Source organism: Erpetoichthys calabaricus, chromosome 12, assembly GCF_900747795.2.
Source record: "Erpetoichthys calabaricus chromosome 12, fErpCal1.3, whole genome shotgun sequence".
In the NCBI taxonomy this organism is placed as follows: Eukaryota; Metazoa; Chordata; class Cladistia; order Polypteriformes; family Polypteridae; genus Erpetoichthys; species Erpetoichthys calabaricus.
The window spans coordinates 117,843,466-117,857,063 of NC_041405.2; positions in this window are offsets into that span (position 1 = coordinate 117,843,466).

The following is a 13,598-nucleotide window of genomic DNA, read 5'->3' on the forward strand; positions in this document are numbered from 1 at the left end:
AGTTCCTCCAGCGGGATATTGCCATCATGTGTACTGAGAAGACCATGATCCTGGGAAGCAGTCACCATCTGTACTTCCGAACAGGCCTCCCTTCCAAGATGGGGATACAAGCACTCCCGTCTATCTCAATTCTCCCATTCCAGCCTCCCTTCCTGGTAAGAAATAAGCCTCCATCCCAGTTGGGGCACTGGAGCATCGAGCACAGCACTCACACCAATTATATAACTACTACTTGGCCTTCTTGACCATTTAGCTGACCATGACAAGACTTGCATTAAAGAAATTTTAATTTAAAATTTGAGAGAGGACTGCCAAATAAAAGTGTCAAAATGTGTGAATGAATAAAGACAAGAAAATGTAATAATTCATGCATATGAATTTATACAATGCATTTTAAATATATATTTCATTGTTCTGAATAATTTTTAAGGATGATATGTGACTTTAAATTTAAATTATGAGTGATGAGTGATTGTACAACTAAGTGCAGAGTGAATAAGAAGAGTGATGCATAACATTTAGACCTGCTAACGTGTGATAAATTGATTAGTGACGTGCTAAAATTAATATTGTACTGTTGAGATTGTATGAGTACAGTTGATACACAAGTGTCAGTTATAAAATAAAATAATCAATTGGATAGGTAATGTAAAAGGTAAAAGACAAAAAGTATTTTTTAAGGAAGAATTTGTGCTTTAACATTGATAACACCTCATGGTGACAGTCATAGGCAGAATTCCAGAGAGCATAAGCCACAATGTCATATAAGCACCGGTTTAAAATTTAATTTATTAAACTTATATTACTTTGTGTTTTTTTCAGTTACTCCAGCACAATATGAAATATACATCAATTGACTGCTAAACACATAAATTCATATGCCAGGTAAAATTGAATCTCACATATCTATTTCAAAGAGAAAATTATTTGTGGCCCATTTTTGTTTTGCTTGATGGCATGAAAAAAAAGCAAGATTCAGAAAAGAAAATTAATCTTAAAATCTTGCGTTCAAATGCTCTGATACTCATGTAAATCCCATTCATCTTCTCTAGCATATCACAAGGAGAGAACTGTCTTCCATCACACATTTTGTCATTAGAAATTCTGATAGAACTCTGTCACCTCTCTCCTCAGACTTTATCACATAATCATAATAACTGATGACTGTAAATTAAGTTTCTATTGATATTTTTAACTAATGCACTGTATAGGTAAAGCATTGGAAAAACAACGTGCAGAAGGACCAATTTATTATCTATATATACGAGTACATACACATTAGCAGTGCATGCATTGATGGTCAGAGCTACTTACCATCTCACACACATGGCTGCCTGGACTCAAGAGAGATGTTTATTGTACTTCCAGTGCCTTACATTTTCCAAGAGCGCCCACAATGTTTAACAAAGTAAACAAGAGCCCGGTTCCCCATTACCAAAATGACTGTTCAAGAAGGTTAATGTTGTTTAACACACAAAAGCTCATTTAGAGAAACACCAAAACTACAATTAAGTAAGATCTAATAAATCATTCCCCTGTTACTCTAAGAAAGTGGCATGTACAGTATATTTGTTTAGAAAACTGAAACATTAAAAAATGCTTCAAATGTCAGTGACTCTGTTTGAAGGGCCCATGGACACTGTCATTATGCATACTGCATGCTCAGAAAGTGGAAGGATCTGGACTATCAGTACTTTTTATATTAAAAGTGTGATTTTTCTGGTCAGTATCAATTCCCAGGATGTGTGGATATTTGTTTTGTTTTTTTATTTTGGCCAAAAAGATGGTCAACTACACTATCAACCTCTGAAGCACAGATAATTATAAATGTGGGATGTTGCACCTTATATGGGCATGTACACATTTCCTAATAGTGAGACATTTTCTCCCAACATGCTTTGTTTCCCACATTTGGCAACTGCCTAATGCCCAATACTGCCAGAATGGGTTCTGACACACTATGGCAGAGAAAGCACATTCAGAAATTTGACAGAACAATATACTTTAACAGCTGAATTTTATATTGTATTCTGTAAGGAAAAGGAAAAATGAATTGCAAGTCCTATAAAAAGTCAGGATTTAAAAAATTAAATACATACTGCATTACTAACAACTAGAGATTTTACTAGACTTAATTCCATCTTATCTTAAAATGATACTGGGCTACTTACATTTTAGAAGGATTGAATCCTAAGCACATGGAATGTCAGGTCAGGCAAGTCTGGATATGCTTAGACTTATTTGAAGCAAAGAGAAATTATACAGTATTTACATGAAAGCTACACTTCAGTTGTCTTATATCTGAGCTCAAATACCTCCCTAAAATAGGGTTCTACATGAAAAACCACCTCTGTGTGAATATTAGATGCAAGGCGAAATCCCAGTCTTTAGAAACTTTTACCGCCTAATACTTATACAAAACAAGTGAAAATAGTAATTGTAGCTGCGGTTCTTTGAAGTTTCTAAAATTTTGCAGCTACAGAGATGGAAAGGTTCAATCACTGAGTCCAAGTGCACTCGCTTTTAAATTTTGGTGAAATTCAAAGCAAAAATATTTCACAGAAAAATGAGCAGAAAAAAATAAGGCATACTAAAAATATCTTATTATCTATGATGCTTCAGTTTCAGGCTTAGTTACATGTTTTAAGTTAATTTGTTCTTTACAATTTATGGTCAGAAAACTGCAGGCATCTATACCCTTCCACTTGCAATCAATCTGTCTGAACCTTTTCTACTGCTACATCATAATTTTCACTCTGAGGCATGGATGCTTCATTTAGGGATTTAATTTATAGGGGAATAAGATGGAACCGTCCATTATCTGTCTGGTTGTGCAGGGCTGATGTTCTAACATAGCTAAGCAAATACTTAAACTGTTTTAACATTAACTTATTAGGAATGGTTCTCACAGGAATACTAGTTTTAATAACATGATAAAATAACATTACTACACTCAAGAGAGCTAAAATCAGTGATATCAGATAATGCAGCTGTACTGAAAAATCAGAATATGCATGTTTAAGGCAGAAAAACAGCCAAGTGATTGGCCCTGGTTCCTTGTATTGCATGGACTCTGATTTAATACTCTAGGAAACCTCTGTGTGAAGACTTTGCACAGTTTCTGTTTGAATTTCAGACTGATCACTTTTGAGAATTGTGGAATTTTTTGGGGTGTGGTGAAACACTATAAGATGGCTTATATTTTGCTTTTGTTTTGTCTCAGTTATTTTTATTTTGTGTTGTGTGTGACCGATGTTATTACATCAACTAATAATACTGCAATTCCTTGTCACGGATGCCATAACATTACATTGTCAAGCCTGGGTCACAAAGTAGCACAGGAGAGCACAGAAGCATTTAAAAGGAGCAGAAGCTTTATTGCAGTTCCGGCTGATACAAACATAACACTCTTTCAGAAGCGGTCCGGCCACACTGGGAACAGCTGTCAAATGTGCCGCTTCGGCCCTGACTCCTGGTCAAAAGAACACAAAGGCTTCCTCTTCAAGGGGGTACAGAGGCTCGAAGGCAGCAATCAGAGCAGAGGGAATCTGGAGTAAGAGAGACAGGAGACTGAGACCTCTGTATGGCCGTAGCTCAGTCTTTTAAATTTTCGAAGCCCCATGTGAGAAGCACGTCACGCTGCAAGCCTGAGAGGAGGTGTAAGTGTGTTTGTTTCCCGTTGAAATACTGTTTAAGAGTGAGTTTCTGAAGAGCGGCTGTGTCCCCCTGCAGCAGCGTTCACAATATACAGGTATATACTAGCAGTATATGCTGTATATACTGTATTAACAATGAACAGACACTTTTCAGGTACTGAAAGCACTCTTATTTATTTTATTTTTGGAAGTGGTAAGAAAGCTGAAAAACAAATGAGTAATCAGAGCACAATGGAACATGCATGACACAGAATCACTTTTTATCTCTGTCAATGATACACCTCATTATGCCCCATCATCTAATCCCATGGTTTTTCATATCAGTGCTACGCTGATGATACACAGCTGTACTTGTCATTCTCCCCTGAGGAAGACATGGCCTCAGCTAGAGTCTCTGTATGTCTTAATGATATCTCAACCTGGAGGAAGGACCACCATATACAGCTCAACCTGGCAAAGACAGAGCTTCTTGTGATCAACTCCAAATCTCTCTACAACTTGGCTCATTGTCATTAACACCTGTCCAGTCAGTATGTGACTTTTGGGGTGGTGACTAATGAGCATCTATTTTTCTCTGCCCACATTTTAACTGCCTCTTGTTCATGCAGATTCATTCTGTACAACATCCACAAAATCCAACCTTTGGTCTTGTCATGTCTGGATTACAGCAACTCACTCTTTACTACACGGGGAAAAGCATGTGCCAAGAAGGCATTACAGATGGTTCAAAAGTCAGCGGCCTGTCTTGTATTCAACCAGCCAAGATGGTCACATGTCACTCATCTCTGCCAGTCACTACATTGTCTCCCTGTAGCATCACACATTAAGATCACCCCCTTGATGTCTGCCTACAGAATACTCAATATTTTAGCACCAATGTATACAGAAACACTGATGAGGTGCTAGGCGATGCCATATCTGCGTGGTATCAAATCTCAATCCATACTTGTTTCACATGTAGTTCCTAGTTGTTGGAATGAGCTGCCCACCTCCATCTGAACTTATGACTATCTCAGTGTGTTTAAGAAGTGATTGGAAACCGTACTGCTCTATGAAAATCTGTCAAATTGTTAATTGAACATTTTTTGTTATGCTACTTTTATATCTCCCCAGTGGTGGTGATCAAATTATGTAACTTGTCCTCTTATACTTTTTCAAAACAGTTTCTAGACTGATGTTACTTAATTATGTTCACCTCTTTTGTAAGATGCTTTGGATAAAAGCAAATAAATGTAAAAATAAGATATGGAGGAACAGAAAGTATACATTTTTAGCTTTTAAAGCTACAGTAAAAGAAGGCTTGAAAACAGATCCAAGTGCAGATTTCCTTAGGAAAAAAAAGAACAAAAACTAAAATCATGTTCTTCAAAGAGTTTTACAGTGAGGACCTTGAAACAGTGACATTAAGCAGACATCACAATAACCTAGATGGACCTCAGAAGCAGGTAAACTCTGTGGCTAATAAAAGTGCCTTCTTTCATTCTTTTTACTATTTCTTACATTTTATCCCTCTAATTTACCTGTTAGTAAAATTGTAAAATCCCAATTATCTATTAACTTTAAGTGACAAAAAAAGAGCTTGTGACTTTGCTTAGGAGTCGCTTGTGAGGTCTATGTAAATTGGTTAGCAATTGCCAGCTTTTGCTTAGAAGTTATTGTGTACCAGGTATCTGTAAATACATGGAGTTTTTAGACTTGCAAGCATAATGTTAAGAATATTGACCCATTTAAACTCTAAGCAATACAGGTCAATAAAAAGCTGAAATATATACTGTAAATTTCTACAAAAGGACTCGGAAGTTAACAGAATATATCACATTATCCATCCATCCATTACCCAACCCGCTATATCCTAACTACAGGGTCACGGGGGTCTGCTGGAGCCAATCTCAGCCAACACAGGGCACAAGGCAGGAAACAAACCCCAGGCAGGGCACCAGCCCTTCGCAGGGTACATACACACACACACACACACACTAGGGACAATTTAGAATTGCCAATGCACCTAACCTGCATGTCTTTGGACTGTGTGAGGAAACTGGAGTACCTGGAGGAAACCCACGCAGACATGGGGAGAACATGCAAACTCCATGCAGGGAGGACCCGGGAAGCAAACCCAGGTCTCTTAACTGCGAGGCAGCAGCGCTACCCACTGCGCCACCCTGCCGCCCTATATCACATCAGCTAAACAAAATAAAAGCATACTATAAGTTGTAGTATCTAATATTAATTCTGTTAAAAAACAAATAGTTTAATTACATCCATCTAATGAACATTGCTCAGAGGGTGCCTCTGGCTTTTGTTTGGCTCCTTGAAGTCCACCACTACAAAGGAGTATGCCTTGGGCCCCAGAGACCTCTTGTTGTTCATGATGTTACATGTAAACTTTTTTTCTTTTTTACATTTTAATTATGATATAGTAATTAATAGGAATGACTTAAGAAAATTTATGCACAGCCGACTGTACAGTTGAAGCTTGGAGGTCTTTTGGTATTGGAACTCCTGCAGATTTTTTTTCTCCATTTAATATATTAATATATATATACACACACTGAAAACCTTCATTGTTGTCATTCAACAGTTTGCCAGGAAATCTAGCCTGAGGCCGTACAACTTTTTCCCCATCTCTTTTTCACAAACTTAATGTAATTGATATTGAGAAACAATGGTTCTGTAGACAAAAGTTAGACACATAGGACACACTACTGTTACAATTATTCCTACACTGTCGCAATGAGCAGTCTATGTTTGACTGCTTGTTGCTTTGAGTCTAGAGAGGCTTTTTAAGTATCTTTAGTTAGAAAAAGAAGTAGTAAAAAATGGGTGAATTAATTTTAATCTTTAAGGAATATACACCCGAGGTTTATCAAACACACCATGAAATAAACCAGCCTGTTTATATGTGGTACTAAATGGCTTGTTAAGCCAGAACTTATTAAGTTTATATCATGCCCCCTCCAGTGCCAGTCAAGGTTTCCTGTTAGGATTATACTAATCTGCTAGCGAATTGCTCTCCTCTTCTGCAGCAAGATCACAAAAGCACTTTATGAGTCATGGGTGTGTGGTTAAACCATGCCATTAATTCATTGCTTGGCTGCTACTTATTGTTTACAATCCTAGCCACTGAAATACCAGTGTGGAACCCTGGAATTTTAAAGGCTATTATTGTATCATTCTCCTGTTCTCTTTACATGTCTTCCTTGGTGTCTTGTATAGAAAATGGACTTTGCTTTGCACTCACAATCTCAACACCATAGCGTTGGAGCACTCAAGAATGCTTCAGTTAGCCTGTAGCCATTCTCTTTTTATGCTTTGGACCTGTAATGTCTGCAGTGAGAGTATTACTGTACCCTTATGTCTGTTTTGTCCAATGCTGTTCACAAATCATTTTTTTTCCTTATTGTGCTCTGTTGTCTGCATTCTTTGTTGGATTTGTATATTGGGACTTGTTAGCTATTTGCTTGCCTGGTAGGCAACTTCTTTTGTTGTATTGTTTGCAATGGGAGTATTATTATTTCCCTTTTTATTTATCAGTAAATATTTTTAATTTATAAAGATTAATTTGTGGACTAATCTCTGCAAGCCAAAGTTTTTTTTTTTGTGGTTTTCAACCCTTGCAAGGCACTTTTATATTTTGGGACATTTAAATATATTTTTGAGGTGTACTTCCCTTTTGGGCCTGCAAGGCCTGAGACAGGCCAGTAGATTTTGGATTAAGCCCACTGGATAAGGAATAATTCAGGAAGGCATAGGATGCCCGGCCTAGCTTGTGAAGGCTTTTGGAGGCCTCACAGCCTTTATGTTATGGCTTTAACTCCAAATCATGACAAATCAGAAGTGATTTTGTTTGGGTTTTACATGCATTCACTTTCTTTCTGATTACATCACTTTCTGTAGCTGATTTGTCACATTTGTTAAAACTGCCACTTTCATCTGCTTCTTTAGCAAATGTGAATAAGTCATAACCACTTCACGCTTTGCAGATGCACTGCAAGCAAAACATTAAAATATTAATAATAAACAAATATAAAATACTAGCTGTGTAAGCCCGTGCTGTAAAAAGCACGGGGACCTAAAACCTATTGCAATCGTCAGAAAAAAAAATGAAATGTAGAGATGTCAGAAAATCAAAAGGAACTACTCTTGGCATCTCTCTCCTAAGTGGTTTTGTTTGGCCGGAGTGCTTGCATTGCTTATGCATTAGCGATGGAAGGAAAATTAAAAGAGACACTAGTTTGCTGATGTTAGCGGCTAAGTGACTTTGCCTTTCTTCTGAGGTTTCGTTTTGCTGACGTGCTGGCCTGTCTTGTGTTGTTAGTGGCTAAGCGAGTTTTCTGTTTCCTCGGAAGTGGAGCATTTACCCTGACTCCACTTCTCACTTCCGGGCTGGACAGACACATAAAATTCCATGCGTAGACGTTTATGTACAGTATAAGATATTAAAATGTTTTAATCAGATCATCTGTGACATGCACCTAACATGACAGATGCCATGTAACGTCTTAGGCTCTTTTCAATGGGCGATGTTAAGAAATGTCAAAACCAGCTATACACCTCTATCTGTCTCACTGTCTGTGCTGTACCCTGCATATTTAACCCTTGGGACCTCTATCAGTAGACTGCTTCACTGACTGGGACTATCTTTACTTTCAAGCCAGTTTCCAACCAATAGAGGGTTTAACAAGATTATCCTTAAATCCTCCTAAGGTACAGACAAGGATTTGAGTATCTAGCTTCTCAGCTAGTAATCAATCAGAGTATAGCTTCAATTATTCACCTAAAAAATTAATTAAATTGTATCAAAAGCAATAGCAGCAAATATAAGTAAAATAAAGAATTATACAGTCTGGTTGGGTTCATGGAATCTTCATTTCAGCAAGACACAATAGGTGGTCCAGTTTCTTAGTTACGAATTACATATCGTTAATTGAAAATGAAAAGAAAAATTGCCAGGGACAGACAGAGCTTCTTTCCAAGTGTCCAGCAGCTAAAAGATAAACTCAATGAATATGTCTGTTTCTGCTGAAAGCCTCCCTGTAAGTGTCAATTTTGTGCAACTGGGCTGAGCTCTTTATGAAATTGTCAGAAAAGTAGCAGCTGAACTAGATGCTCTATTTTTGCGAAAAAGAGGGATCTGAATTGAGAAAAGTTTAAACGACCATAACTACCTCGCCCTCTCTTCTTGTGCAAAGTAAGTACACACACCTGGCTTTCTTTCTAAAAGGGTAAACAGTTTACTAAAAATACCCAGAATGTTACTAAATCATTATTATTCCAGATCAAGGCTAATTTCCATGAGAATCAAAATCTATTCAAAAAATGGGAAATAAATATTGTTCTCAGGAATAACAAAGAACCTTAAAAATGTTAGGCAAAATTATTTAGAGTGAACAGCTGAGTTCTGTTTCCATTGCACTGTGCCACACTTCCATGATGACTGACTTGGAGCACAATTTACTTTTTAGTAGCTGCTCTCAGTGATCCTATTTCCAACAATATTTCAAACAATTAAGTGGCAAGTTGTCAACATTTCCAAAGGAGAAGAAGAAAGGAAGGCACACATAGTTAGAAACATTATTCAAATATTGTTATTGGAATAGGCTTCAGTCCCCTGTGACCTTAATTTGAAGCACCAAGTATGACAATGGATGAGTAAATAGTAAATACAAAAATCAGAATTCTTAGTCTGTAATTATAAAAAGGTGTTTATAGAAAAAGTAGTGTCTACAGTGTAACTTGAAATCACCAAAAGAATCACCTTAATGATAACATACAATCATACAGACAGCTGAAGGATATGTAATGTCAGATGATTTCTTTGATGTTTTGTTAGAATATACTATGTTTATCATCTATGCTTTCTGCAAACTTAAAAAAAAATCTTGAATATAGAATAGGGGATGCTAAACATTGTGGTAAAAGTAAAGGTATCCCTACATCCAAAAAGACTATTTGAAAGTACAGGTTTCCTCAAGATATGAGGTTTTGAGTTATCAAGTTCTGTATTTTTGATGGCCTCTTAAATCCAAAGCAGCCCGGTATCTGGCGGACAATGGTTCAAATAAAACACCTTGACACCAGAAAAAGGAGTGGGGCAGCCACCCCATATACTTGAAGATTGGTTGAAAGAGGCAAAAAGTGAGCAATCAGTCTTTACAGACAAGACTCCAAAACAGAACTGAGCTAACAGAAGGAATATGGCGGGTTTTAAAGCCAGACAGGGGAAATGATGTTATCTGGGCAGGAACCAGAAGTGATGTCATCAAGCCCAGAACCAGAAGTGGAGTCATTGGTCCCAGAATCGGAAGTGACATCATCTGGGCAGGAACCAGTAGTGAAGTCATCGAGCCCAGGCCGGAATTTCCTGTGGTTAGTCTGCAGGGACAAAAGAAAAAGGATTAGTGCACCTCCTGGTCCAGCATGGTATTACCTTTTTTTGAGCTCTTTAGCTGCCTCCCATGCGCACGTGTATGACAGGAGGATACTGAGAAATTAATGCGTTTTTTTCTATTGGATTGACTACTTTAATATGTTATTCCCTGACTTTTCAGATCATTCTTTGCTTTTAGCTAATTCAAAATTCTACTTCATTTCTCAAGTCCTTACATTGGCTCCCAGTTAACTTTAGGACTGATTTCAAAATATTCCTTTAAACAAACAAAGCCTTAAATGGCCAAGGCCCTGTTTTCCTATCTGAACTTATCACCACTTATAATCCAGAGTACTCATTGAGATCTTAAGATGCCAGCCTACTTAAAATTCCAAGAATTAATAAAATAACAGTGGGAGATCGAACTTTTAGTTATAGGACCTTGAAGCTGTGAAATGGTCATCCTGCTAATATAAGAGATGCCCATTCTGTTTTTGTTTATAATCTAGGGTTAAGACTCACTGCTTTAGTCTAGAACACCCTGACTAGAGTTACTGACTAGCACTGAATACATCATATCAATTTCTTATTCATTAGTACAGAAATACAACTAATGCAGTATTTCTTAACTGTTACTAACACTCCTCTGTTCTGTTTCTCTTCTCTCCTCTATTCTGCACTACTCAAACATACTTCTTTGCCACTTCGGCTTCCTCATACAATACCACAACTCCTCTTGAGGCACCCTGTCATATGCTTTCTCTGAGTCCACAAAGACACAATGCAAGTCCTTCTGGTCTTCCCTTTACTTCTCCATCAACACCCTCAGAGCAAACATCGCATCTGTGGTGCTCTTTCTTGCCATGAGACCATACTGCTGCTTGCTAATCATCACCTTCCTTTCTTAACCCTAGCTTCTACTGCTCTTTTCCATAACTTCATGCTGTCCAGATGTCATACCTGTGGAAGCATGGAGGGGTTTAGGAGAGATGGCAGTGGAGTTTTAAACCAGATTGTTTAATGCAATCTTGGAAAGTGGGAGGATGCCTAAGGAGTGGACCGATTTTTAAGAATAAGGGGGATGTGCTACAAGGGCATAAAACTGATGAGCAGTAATATTCTCTAAATTGAGTTCATCTTAATCCCTATATATATACAGTATATACATATATATTAACATCCATCCATCCATCCATTATCCAACCCGCTATATCCTAACTACAGGGTCACGGGGGTCTGCTGGACCCAATCCCAGCCAACACAGGGCGCAAGGCAGGAGACAAACTCCGGGCAGGGCACCAGCCCACCGCAGTATATATTGACATACAGTGCTAATATAAGGTGTGATGAGAGGTGGTGCAAAGTGCCATTTTTAAATAAATATTCGCCATTTGTGTGTGTGTGTGTGTGCGTGTGTGTGCGTGTGTGCGTGTGTGTGTGTGTGTGTGTACGTGTGTGTGAGCATGCTTCACTCAGGGGCTGATTAAGGTACTTGGCTGATCACACATACACGTGCAAATGCATGCGGATCAGTCAGGTGCCTCGTTCACACCTCGGAGTAGGCAAAATACTGCAAATGCACCCAATCACGGAGGATAAAAAAGGAGCCAGCACAACATAGAAAAATAGGAAAAAAGATAGAGGAAGAGAGAACAGGAAAAGAAGGAGGTTAAAGGAAGAGAAGATAAGAGATGGCATGAACAGGAGAAGTGCTAGTGTGATGTAGAGTGCAGGGAAACAGTCAGGATTGATGCCCCATGGTTACGGGTTGAAGTGGCTCCCAGAGGAGACAACAGAGCGTGGAGCTGACCCAGACCATCACATAAGGTACTGTAGGTAGCCAGGTGTTAATCGTGCAGTACAATAAACAGAAGGTGGTGACAAAAAAATTAAAAGACAAAAGGAATAGACAGAAGCATAATTAAAAACAAGCAGAGGTCAAAATACCCAAAATTAGTCAGAACATTTTTAAATCATCTTTTTTAGGCAGGTCAAGATGACACAACAGATCACATGACCTTCTTGACACATGAAACAACAGGCAAACACATTTAAAAATATGGCCCTGGCCAAGCAAAGTTAGTAACAAAATGGCAACAATCACTCAAGAACAGAAGGCAAAATGGCATTATCAGAATAAAAATATAATATACAAATAACAAAAACAAAGTACAAGTCCAATATCGAGAATACACACATCCTAAACCTAAATTACACATTAAGGGTCAGCAGGTGATAAGTGCTCATTGTTTAATGCAGTGGTCTCAAACTCCAGTCCTCGATGGTCGCATTGGCTGCAGGTTTTCATTCTAACCCTTTTCTTAATTAGTGACCAGTTTTTACTTTTACTTTCATTTGAATTGACTCGATTTTTGAGATTTGTACCCCTGAATTTCTTCATCGTTCCTCAGAATTGCTTCATTTATTTCCTTAGACGGCACCCAAACAGAAATGAAAAGTGAAGTGAGTGAGCCAACAAAAGACCAACCAAGTCAGGGCCTCAAACTCCAACCAATTTCAATTAGGTGCAGATTCTTGTTGTTAATTAAACTTGTTCTTTAATTCCATGGCTTGTCGCTGCTCTCATTGTGCAATGGCATACATTTCTGAAATTGTTGATTTTCTCTTTTCTAAGAGCACTGTTAAGATGTTTTGTGGACCTGAGCAGATTAGCATTCCTGAGACTTTCACCTTTCTTTATTTTCAGATATTGTATGATGGATACAGTTTGCTGGTCATATTTTGGCTCATTTTATATCTTATTATTGTCTGACTGCTAATTAAGATTAAAGAAACAATTAAGGGTCTGAGCCTTCAAAAACAGGTCAATTAAAATGAATTCAAAAGAAGTTAATTAGCAGCAAAACAGGTCACTAAATAAGAAAACGGTTAGAATGAAAACCTGCAGCTACTGCGGCCCTCCAGGACCAGAGTTTGAGACCACTGATCTAATAGATGTTTTTGACAACAGAATTATTACAGGAGCAACATGATTATTAGCGGAGGATTTGATTTTAATAACAACAACAACAACAACATTTATTTATATAGCACATTTTCATACAAAAAGTAGCTCAAAGTGCTTTACATAATGAAGAAAAGAAAAATAAAAGACAAAATAAGAAATTAAAATAAGACAACATTAGTTAACATAGAAAGGAGTAAGGTCCGATGGTCAGGGGGGATAGAAAAAAAAAAAAAAAAAAACTCCAGACGGCTGGAGAAAAAAATAAAATCTGTAGGGGTTCCAGGCCACGAGACCGCCCAGTCCCCTCTGGGCATTCTACCTAACATAAATGAAATAGTCCTCTTTGTAGTTAGGGTTCTCACGGAGTCACTTGATGCTGATGGTCATACAGACTTCTGGCTTTTAATCCATCCATCATTTTTGGAACATCATGGTACTTAGAGTAGTTGCGCCACCACCAAAAGGACACCGGAAAAGGAAACAGAAGAGAGAGTAGGGGTTAGTACAGATTTTAGAGCCACCATGAATAGTTATTATAATGAATTGGATATACAGAGTATCAGGATTAAATTACAGTGAAGTTATGAGAAGGCCATGTTAAAGT